This window comes from Sebastes fasciatus, chromosome 6, assembly GCF_043250625.1.
Source record: "Sebastes fasciatus isolate fSebFas1 chromosome 6, fSebFas1.pri, whole genome shotgun sequence".
NCBI lineage: Eukaryota > Metazoa > Chordata > Actinopteri > Perciformes > Sebastidae > Sebastes > Sebastes fasciatus.
In genome coordinates, this window is record NC_133800.1 from 31,569,241 (window position 1) to 31,580,513 (window position 11,273).

The 11,273-nt window shown below is 35.1% G+C and overlaps 2 long non-coding RNA genes across 3 annotated transcripts; one reads left to right on the forward strand and one right to left on the reverse strand.

Annotated features, from left to right (window-relative positions):
• Positions 1-746: 746 nt before the first annotated feature.
• LOC141769810 (uncharacterized) lies at positions 747-3,928 on the reverse strand. The gene is made up of 3 exons (XR_012594337.1): positions 3,444-3,928; positions 3,293-3,352; positions 747-1,474 (listed from the first exon to the last, which is right to left on the reverse strand). It is a non-coding gene; the product is annotated as an uncharacterized LOC141769810 (long non-coding RNA).
• LOC141769809 (uncharacterized) lies at positions 3,116-10,474 on the forward strand. Of its 2 annotated transcripts, none has more exons than XR_012594335.1 (4): positions 3,116-3,243; positions 3,923-4,014; positions 4,485-4,576; positions 10,376-10,474. It is a non-coding gene; the product is annotated as an uncharacterized LOC141769809 (long non-coding RNA). The 2 variants fall into 2 exon arrangements; XR_012594336.1 differs by having other exon boundaries at positions 3,226-3,358.
• Positions 10,475-11,273: the final 799 nt, after the last annotated feature.

An 11,273-nucleotide genomic window follows, 5' to 3' on the forward strand; every position in this document is an offset into this window, starting at 1 on the left:
TATTGTGCTTTTAGCTGACGCTTGTCGCCTCACTGTTTTGAGCGATGTTCGTTCATGTCTATGTAGAGCGAGCACAAGTGCGATCAACGTGACGCTGACTGTCGTTGACTTGACGGCCACAGGTGTCGCTGTTAACAAGCAATCTCTGATTCTTACAAATAGTCCCTTTAAGTATCTTTAAACTTGAAATCATCTTAGAAATAGTAGTAGAAATATAAAGTAGCAGAAATGGAAATACTCAAGTAAAGTACAAGTATCTTGAATTTAGTATTTTATGTACAATGCTTGAGTACACTCCACCACTACATTTACTTATAAGTATTTTTACAGTATGGTATTGCAACCTTTACTTATGTAAAGGATCTTGATATTTCCTCCACCACTGATCAGTAAACACATAAAATGGATGCAGTGTAAATTATGTTTTAGTCAATACAAACCAATGAAGTATATTTGCCATAATTTAGTTGCATACATTTTTGCAGGTTATTTTAATTTATATAATTGATTCATACTTCATACTAACAAACTACGACTGTAAAATCAGTTTTAAATGTGCAAAGAATCAAAATTTAGAGATTGAATTTATTATTTTTATTGTGGGTTTTTTTTTCTTCACCTGGACAAAATGAAAAGAAATGATCTCCTGCATGTTGAAGGAGTGATATTCTTGCGTTCTCCTCAGTCTGTCTCTCGTGTTGCGGCCCAGCGAACAGCCCCCCACCCACCCCCATAGCCCCTCTGAATCTGCCTGGTTCACATACACAAGATTAAGTAGCAAAAGTGACATCCAAGACCAATCGGGCCACCCAAGAGAACCGCAACCAGCGGAGAGGCTGTCAGAGCCCCCTTTTGCAACATTAATCTTCAAGCCTCTCCTGCACTGCCAACTCACATCTCCTTCAAACAGGACAGGGAGGTTGAAAACTGAACTTTTCCCTCCCTGAAGGTTTTCTCCTCTCCATCAATTAACTCTTTGGGGGACAATTCATCGTCACCCGCCATGTGCCAGACAACTTCAAACACTGGCAAAATGAATTACTTTTCCAGACATTTTTTAAAAACTCGCCTTTTAATTTGGCAACAAGGAGATTAGTGTGGACATAAGTTCAACTTGTAATCGAACCAAAGGCCTCCGCGAAAGACATGTGAGGCAGAAATCACAAGAATTCTGCTTTAAAGTGATTTATGCCTGAGAAAAGTACATTTAACTTGTCTGTCGAGGGCTGTAGAGACGTTTCTCTGGTCTGTTCCACCCATTAACAAGATGTTAACATTCAGCAGTGGAATTTATCTTAAACGTCAGAGTGCTGCTAAAATAGACATCGAGGGATCAGCATGCTAACAGCTACTTCAACCACCTCAGCTAACTCCTTTGTCTTCTTTGCTGACCAACAGCATCTTTGATCTCTTTCAGGAGGACGACTCTATGGTGTGTGGTGGGGGTTATCCTGACCTTCTGGGGGGGTCCAACCTGATAGCGGTGTGAATGGGAAAGCAGAAAAGATGAATACAGCAATTGATAAATAGCGGAACATGGGTGTGTTATGCTGTGGATGCCTTCAGTCCCAGGAGAGGGCCTTCCTAACCCCAACCTTTCTTCTGCCCGAGACCTGAGAAGCAAAGGGGGACGTCGCGCCATCCAACAGGGCTCCTTTGAAGAGAGCGACGCTGAAATCAAGCAGCATGCCTCAAATACTTTCTGCTAGCATTCGGTGAGACTCTGTGCACATGGCTGGAAACCTAATCTATTGGAATATATCTACTTTAAAGTAGGGCTGTCAAAGTTAATGTAATAATGCGTTAAATTTGCGTTAACTTCTTTAACGCATTAACGCACCTTGCAATTTTTCAGTTTTTAAACTACAGTGAAGATGATGGCATCATATGAAACTAGAAAAACCTAAGGAATACATTGGTACCAATCATGTCATACTAGCTTGTGGCGAAGCAGGTTAAATAACGCTCCAAACTTATGCTAAATTTTGGCGAGGAAAAACTGTCACTGCCATTTTCAAAAGGGGTCTCTTGACCTCTGACCTTAAGATGTGTGAATGAAAATGTGTTCTATGGGTACCCACGAGTCTCCCCTTTACAGACATGCCCACTTTATGATAATCACATGCAGTTTGGGGCGAGTCATAGTCAAGTCAGCACACTGACACACTGACTGCTGTTGTTGCCTGTTGGGCTGCAGTTTGCCAAGTTATGATTTGAGCATATTTTTTATGCTAAATGCAGTACCTGTGAGGGTTTCTGGACTATATCTGTCATTCCTTCGTGTTGTTCATTAATTTATAATAATAAATATATACATCAATTTACATAAAGCAGCATATTTATACTCCCATTATGATAAGTGTACTAAATACTTGACAAATCTCCCTTTAAGGTACATTTTGAACAGATAAAAAGCGTGCGATTAATTTGCGATTTAATATTTTAATCGATTGACAGCCCTACTTTAAAGGATACGTCTGGTAATATTTTTCTTATTGTCAAAAAAGTCCATGAAAAGACCGAAACGAACAATGAATTCTGTTGTCTGAGTAGCCGACGCCTAATATATCTTAAACCTCACTCAGTGCTATAGACATGGTTGTTCCAAAACTATTGAAAACACATCAGTGAGCCACACTGCATGTTGTTGCATGTTCCTTCCATAGACTATATATAAAGATGGACGACATAACACTGTAGTTTATTTTCATTCGATCCCACAAATCCTGCTGCTGTAAATACTCACTACAGCACCAAATGTGTATTAATCCACATCTGAAAATAATCCCCCACAAATACACTATTCACTCCTGTTTGATAAAAACTACAGTGCCCAGCTGGAAAGCATCCTCCTCACTAAGGTAAAAAAAAAACACACCCATGCCCATTGATGGTGTAAAGCTCAACAAAACAGTCTGATACAGGAAGTTCATGTTATTATGTTGTGCTTTTATTTGGGGGAACTCCTCTCAGCACTCTCTCTTTGAGGTCTACTTCCTGTGTTTTCCTGGAGCACACACCTGAACAGCCACAGCACTGCAGCTGATGTCAATTAGCTCGTTAGGCTGAACCAAGCAGTCAGAGAACAGAGACGGTAGAGGGCTGTCTTTTGTTTAGTAAATCTTCAGTTTATTATGTATTTTATCTAATCTGTATTATGTCACAATCATTTGTATATGTTAGTATATTACTTTAAACTAATATGGGAATGTTTGTGCTCTTCACAGCTGGTAGAGGCTGAAAGTGAGTAGTAGAGTAGAGTGAGAGAGAGGAGATCATGATCATGAGTTACCTCAGCCACTGGGAATCTGCTCCTACTGTGAAACTGTTTTGTTGTCCATCTGCCTGCTACCTGTTGGCGAGAGTTGTGGGATTTTTGTAACTTGTATCTGATCACAAGTAAAAATCAGAACTGTGGGGGAAAAAAAATACATTTAAACTACCTGTTAGACTGATGCTGCTCATTTCTTCACCACGCTTTACACCTCAATCCTGTTGGTGTTCATCCTGTTTGTAAGGGCTCACCACCTCAAAACCTTGCAGCCTGTTTTTTTTAATTAAAGTTACCCCCTTTTAAAGATGTGTGTCTTCAGTAGGAACTGTTGGCTTTGAGGATGAGTGGCACAAACAGGACTGGGAAGTCAGAAAGCATTAAGACACATTGTTGGTTTTGGTCTGTTCACGGGTTTTCTTGACAACAAATATAAAAAAAAAATGTTTTGTTTTCTGACTTTCTGTCGTATCTAACCATGCAGATTGTTTTGATTTTATTTACCTAGGATTTTATTTGTTTCTGAGATTTCTAACGTCACTCCTACACAATGGAGGTTAAAGGAGTTTTGTTAGTTTTACCCAAACTATCAAAAAACTCTTTAAAACTCAAAAGGAATACACTTTAATAAACAATCTCCCTTTTTTTCAGGATAATCCACAGACCTCGCTGTGAACTGTTTCCAGTGGAACCACTGTCCACCAAAGAAACACTTCTTATAAAAACGTCTCACATTGTCCAGGGTAAGTTGCTAAAAATCATGCAAAAAGCCTTCGGTCCCGCTTACTATACTATATTTTTCTGACATACTATACTATTTTTTGTTAAATTTTTATGGCAAACTATAATATCTCTTTTTATGCTTTTTTGTGGCATTCTATACTATGACTTTTTTATGACTTTTTCCACATACTATACTGACTTTTTTGACTTTTTTTACATACTATACTATGACTTCTGTATATTTTGTGACGTACTGTACCATGATTTTTTTCGACATACTATGACTTTGTTAGACATACAGTACTATACTATGATTTTTTTCATGACTTTATGACATACTATATTATGACTTTTTTTAAAAATACTATATTCTACTATTCTACTACACAGGAGGTTAAAGGAGTTTTGTTAATTGTACCCAAACTATCAAAGAACTCTTTAAAACTCGAAAGGAATATCCTTTAGTAAACAATGTCCCCTTTTTATTCAGGATAATCCACAGACCTCGCTGTGAACTGTTTCCAGTGGAACCACTGTCCACCGAAGAAACACCTCTTATAAATACTGCTCACATCGTCCAGGGTAAATTGCTTTTTAATGTTTTGTGAATGGGATTTAAATGCGCATGCAATTCCATTTGCTTCCATTGTATTGGGGTGGCAGCAAAGAGAAAATGTTTTTAAAAATTGTAGGAAATTAAAATCAGCAGGGGTGGAAACCACTTAGGGATGGGCAATATCATGGTTATACATAATTTTATATGAATATATCCAATGACAATATTCTAGAAAATCTATTAATAAACTGTTTATGGATAAAATCATCAGATAGGAGAGTCTATCTTGCTGTCTTGTTTCAATATACTATACTATGACTTCTGAGTTTTTTTCGACATATTATAGTATGACTTATAGTTCGACATGCTTTACAATGACTTTTTTTCTACATATTATACTATTTTTTTTTTTTACAATACCATAGTATGACTATTTTTTTTTTACATACTATACTATGAATTTTTTTCGATATACTAAACTGACTTTTTTTCCCCACACACTGTACAATGACTTTTTTTCGACATACTATGACTTTTTTTTTTTTAGAAATACTATGTTATATATTTTTTTCGACATACTATACTGGCTTTTTTCGACATACTATATTATGTTTCTTTTTTTTAACTTTTTTTCACATACTATACCATGACTTTTTTTACTTTTTTCAACATACTGTACTATTACTTTTTACGACATACTATTACTTTTTTTTACTTTTTTTTGACATACTATATTATGACTTATTTTTCACTGAACAAAAGTCATCGTCTAGCATGTCGAAAAAATTTATGAAAAAAAGTCATAGTATAGTATGTCTAAAACTTTCATGAAAAAGTCATATTATAGTATGTCAAAAGATTTTAAGAAAAAAAATTATACTATTGTATGTCTAAAAATTTAATGAAAAAAAAGTCTTACTACAATATGTTAAAAAATGTCATGAAAAAGTCATAGTATAGTATGTCAAAAAAATGTATGAAAAAAAGTTATACTATTGTATGTCTAAAGATTTCATGAAAAAAAAGTTATACTATTGTATGTCGAAAAATTTTATGAAAAAAGTCTTACTACAATATGTTGAAACATTTCATGAAAAAGTCATCGTATAGCATGTCGAAAAATTTCATGAAAAAAAGTCGTACTATTGTATGTCTAAAGATTTCATGAAAAAAAGTCTTACTATTTTATGTCTAAAAATTTCATGAAAAAAAGTCATAGTATAACATGTCTAAAAATTTCATGAAAAAAAATCATAGTATAGTGTGTCTAAAAAATTCATGAAAAAGTCATAAAATAGTATGTTGAAAAATTTCATGAAAAAAAGTCATACTATTTTATATCGAAAAATTTCATGAAAAAAAGTTATACTATTTTATATCGAAAAATTTCATGAAAAAAAAGTCTTACTACAATATGTTGAAAAATGTCATGAAAAAAAGTCATAAAATAGTATGTTGAAATATGTAATGAAAAAAAGCCATACTATTTTATGTCGAAAAATTTCATGAAAAAAAGTCATAGTATAGTATGTCGAAACATTTCATGACAAAGTCATACTATTTTATATCGAAAAATTTCATGAAAAAAAAGTCAAACGGTATGTCGAAAAATTTCATGAAAAAAAGCCATAGTATAGGATGTCGAAAAATTTGATGAAAAAAAGTTGTAGTATAACATGACTAAAAATTTCATGAGGAAAAACTCAGTGTGCCTAAAAATTTGATGAAAAAGTCATAGAATAGTATTTTGAAATATTTCCTGAAAAAAAGTCATAGTATAGTGTGTCGAAAAATTTGATGAAAAAGTTATAGAATGGTATGTCGAATAATTTAATGAAAAAACATCATAGTATAGTATGTCGAAGAAATTCATGAAAAAGTCATAGTGTAGCATGTCGAAAAATTTCATAAAGAGAAGTCATAGTATAGTATGCGAAAAATCTCATTGAAAAAAGTCATAGTATAGCATGTCGAAAAAAAGTAATACTATAGCATATAAAAAAAAAGTTATAATATAGCAAAAAAAAAACATAGTATAAAATGTCGAAAAAAAATCATAGTATATTGGGTTTGGGAAAAAAAGTATAGTATAGTATTTCGAAAGATTTTACGAAAAAAAGTCATAGTATGTCGAAAAAAGTAAAAAAAAGTCATATGTCAAAAAGAAGTCATATAGTATGTCTGGAGAAAAAAAAAATCCTAGTATGGTATGTCGAAAAAAGTAAAAAAAAAAAAGGTCATAGTATGCACATAAGGATTGAACTCACAACCTCCAGTATTCCAATCAGATATTCCTACCAGTTATCTACCACACTGAGCTATCTGACCGGATATACTGATGTAGTGTTTCTTTTTGTATTTGACTTCTCCGTTTGAAGTTAGGCCTCAAATATAGTATAGTAGTAATCTAGTATAGCATGTCGAAAAGATAAGAAAAGTCATAGTATAGTATGTCGGAAAATTTCATGAAAAAAAGTCAGTTTAGTATGTCGAAAAAAAAGTCATATAGTATGGCGGAAAAAAATTATAGAATATTATTTTGGAAAAAAAAGGCATAGTATAATATGTTGAAAAAAGGTCATAGTATAGTATGTCGAAAAAAGTTAAAAAAGTCATAGTATATTGTATGAAAAAAAGGCATAGTATAGTATGTCGAAAAAAGTGATAGTATACTATGTAAAAAAAGGTGATAAAAGTCATAGTATGGAATGTCTGTAAAGTCATTTTTATGCCATACTTTACGATTGTATGACATTTTTTTTTTCTATATTCTACCGTTTTACCATGACATTTTCATGGCATACTATGACTTTTATATGACATACTATATTATGAATTTTTTGACATTTGTTATGGCATACTATACTATATTTTGGTGACATTTTTATGGCATCCGATCAGTTTTTTGTGACAGTTTCATGGCAAATATACTATGACTTTTTTATGACATAGTATCACATTTTATGGCATACTTATCGATTCGTATTGTTGCGGCTGTAAAAGGTGCCATGGTGTACACAGTATGGCAAAATCTCTGATGATAAAAATCGTATATTATAAATCACTAATAAAGTCAGAAAGCTTGCTGTGATTATTTTTGGCGAAACTTCAGTCAAAGAAAATTTAAAAAAATAAAACCCTTTCATAAAAATCTGAAAAGATAATCTGGCTTAGCTGTTGGCTGTTTTTGTTGTCTCAGTGTACAGAGGATAATAAATGATGCAAGAATAATAAACGGTACACTTTAGGTAAACAGGTTCTTTTCGGCGTTGCTTGCTATGAGCTTTTGTTTGGATAACTAGAAGTCATCATCAATCTGCGATCTGTGCCCTTCAAAACAAGCTCCAGTCCACACAGCGTGCTGAAAACACACACACGCACACAGGAAAGCAGGTCTTTGGCTGCAGAGAAGCGGGGTTGCGTGCCTCATCGCCTGGGTTGGTGGAGTTCACAGTAGTGAGCGACCACAGACAGCAGTGATCATTAGGTCATCAGGGGCCAGAGAGCGGTGAAGGTGTGTGTGTGTGTGTGTGTGTGTGTGTGTGTGTGTGTGTGTGTGTGTGTGTGTGTGTGTGTGTGTGTTATTTAGATAAGCTCCATTAACGAATAACATCTTGGCACGTGTTCAAACTAAAACTTTAACATCAGATCTTCTGTCCAGCTGCTGAGTCAAAGTAGGACACACAGATCGACAATGGCCTGTAATCCAACGGAGTGTTTTTATAATGACAAGAGGCTGAACTCTCTTTAGAACAGAAAACAATTCATGACTGATTGAGATCTCTCCCCCCAATGGAAAACACCATTTGGAGACACAGGAGTCCTACGGGAACTCTTAAACTTACTAACTTCTTTTTTTAAGGGACTTTTTACAGAATTATTTAGCGTCTGTGAGCCACATTTCAGAACAATCACATTTGAATGTATGATGATGAATGAAGTGTAACATAGATTGTGGTTTACTCCAGCATCACATGCTGCAGGGTGTCTTTATTGTGTCTTCCAGCTGGCGAGGCCCATCATTACCACCCATAAAACAATAGCACACTATGACACCGTTAGTGGCTGAAAACACTATAAAACACTTGTTATAATGAGCAGGTGTCATCACAGTGTATGGGAGAGTGTAGGTTGCACTCAGCACATATGCAATCTATGTGCTATGTGTAAATATATTAAACATGCTGTTTACAGCATGGATTAATTACACAGGAATGAACTGTCTTCTTTAATCCTGTGTATATGTGTTGATTAGCTGGCAGGCTGCTTACAATTGTCACCTCATTTCAGTGGAAGTAAATGGGATTATGTAGGTGGTGCTCACAGCGTTGGAAAAATTACATTTTATATTAACTAATTCTCTGCACTAGATAGCATCGTTTCTATGGTTATTAAGCTACATTAACTAATTCCCTGCTGACACTAGATAGCACTGTTTCTATGGCTATTAAGCTACATTAGGACTGTGTATAGTGTTAAATACTTTAAGCCGGTCCTTATGTCCTGACTGATCACAGCGGTTGCATCGCTGACGTTTGCATCGTAATGATGATTTTGAACAATGCCACCGCGCCGCCGTTCTCGTTTCACATACATTATTGTGCTTATAGGGCAAGACGGGCGGAATGCTTTCAACTTTTATGATTCAAAGTTGTGCCAAGTGTTTTTCTCCGCTGCGTCTCTCCGAGGGGAATTTCAAAGGGAAAAGCAACACATGCTGTCATTCATGTCCCGCCGTTCAGATGGACCATTACACTCATATCAGATCGGCGCTTTTGATGTGCCGAGTGACAGAACAAAATAAATAGCGAGCGCAAGTCTGTGAAAGATTTGCAATGCAGTGCGTTAATTAACGAAGGGCTATACCAATTAGGCGCCCATGATTGGTGTGTGAATATCAGTGCAGTCACGCAGTTTGGGACTCGGCGCAGAGTAACACCAGTGTTTACTGAACACAAAGACCGTAAACAAGCGCTGGCAGCGAGTACACTGCCAAGTGTGACTAGCTGGGCATTTCAAAGTATGTGTGGCTTTTCCAAAGATCTCAACTTTATCTGAATAGGGAGAGAAACAGAGTTGACTATTTTATCTGCTTATTGAAACATTTTGTTTTTAGGCAAATAAGATTAAAAAGGCCTTTTTTACACCCAGAATGGACATTAGTATGTACTTCATGTACAATTTAAAAATAATAATATATAAAAATGATCCAGCATTACAAGTCTTACTATTTAATTCACTATTTAGAATATGGCAATAAACTTAAAATACGTGAAAAACATGGTTAGGCTTTTGAACCGGACCTGACCAATAGATCTAAAATTAATATATTGATAATTTTATTTGATGGTATAATGTGGACTGAAGCTCCAGAAATGTTGAATTAGCATCAGTTGAATGGCAGAAAAGTAATTGGCAACTATTTAAAAAATAGATTAAACATTTCAAGTTATTTTATTTATTTTATTTTATTTATTTTATTTATTTTATTTATTTTATTTATTTATTTTATTTATTTTATTCTAAATGCCAAACATTCCTTTGTTTTAACTTCTCACTTTGCTGCTTTTCTTTGTCCTACGTGATAGTAAAATGAATATTTTGGACTGTTGGTAGACAGTAGTTTCACATAAATGATACCAAAGAAACCAAATCACGTATTAATGTCGCAGGTCTCACTAAAAAGGTAGTGACGGTAAATATTTTAGGTTAAAAGGTGCTAAATTCCATATCCAGAACATTAATATAGCAGCAAACATCTATTGTCTATGTAAAGATATAGAGCAGTAATGTCTCTCTCCCTTCTCTGTGCTTTGTTGACATAGCTAGGCCGGCGGCTAGCTCACGGTTGCTGCTCTGCACTGATCTCATACGGCGGTTACAGCTGATAACGGCGTCCTGACTGACAGCACCAATGAATCAGTCATTGTCAGGAATTATTTAGTAATACATTTCCCTCACAAATTAGTGGCATTTTCTTTTAATTTATAAGGGACATGTAATGTTTTAAACTACTGGTGAATATAATCCAATCAATCTTATTTCTATATATGTATTTCGTATATACAGTTCCCTTTGTTAACACCTTATTTTGAAAACAGGACATAGCCACACGTGTAAACTTCGCTCGTTAGCTCCGTTCTCTATACATCCATGATCAGCTCCATCGAAGCCGTTTGAATGCATTTAACATAAATGTCAGTATATGGGTGCTCTACAGTTGTAGTGGTGGCCAATTTGACCACGGAGATGAGAGTGACGGCTGACTTGACTGCACGTTACCGCAATACGATAAAGTTTCAGTAATTTTATCCATCATTAGTGAAACCCAAAGTGTTTCCATCCTTTATTGTATGTGTAGTGTTTACCACTTTGGATTTAACATGTGAGGGTGCAGGTCGTATTCACGCCGCCCCTCTGATGGTTTCTGCTTTATCATTTCGGCTCGCTGCTGTTTGTTTTGGTGAAGGATATGACGTCACGTTACTCAGACTACAACAATAAAAGCGGTAACTTCCTTCTACCTCCATATAGACTCAAATTAAGCAAATATATTGATTCTGGCATCTTGGCGATTTCGAAATCGTTAAAAAAACAATTGCGATACATAGGTGAATAAATTTTTTTCCCACCCCTACTGTTTAGCGTTGTTAGCTGCAACTCGCCATCGCCATGTTGAAAGCCATTGAGACGCAGTAGAAATGCTCCTAAAAGTAACCTCAA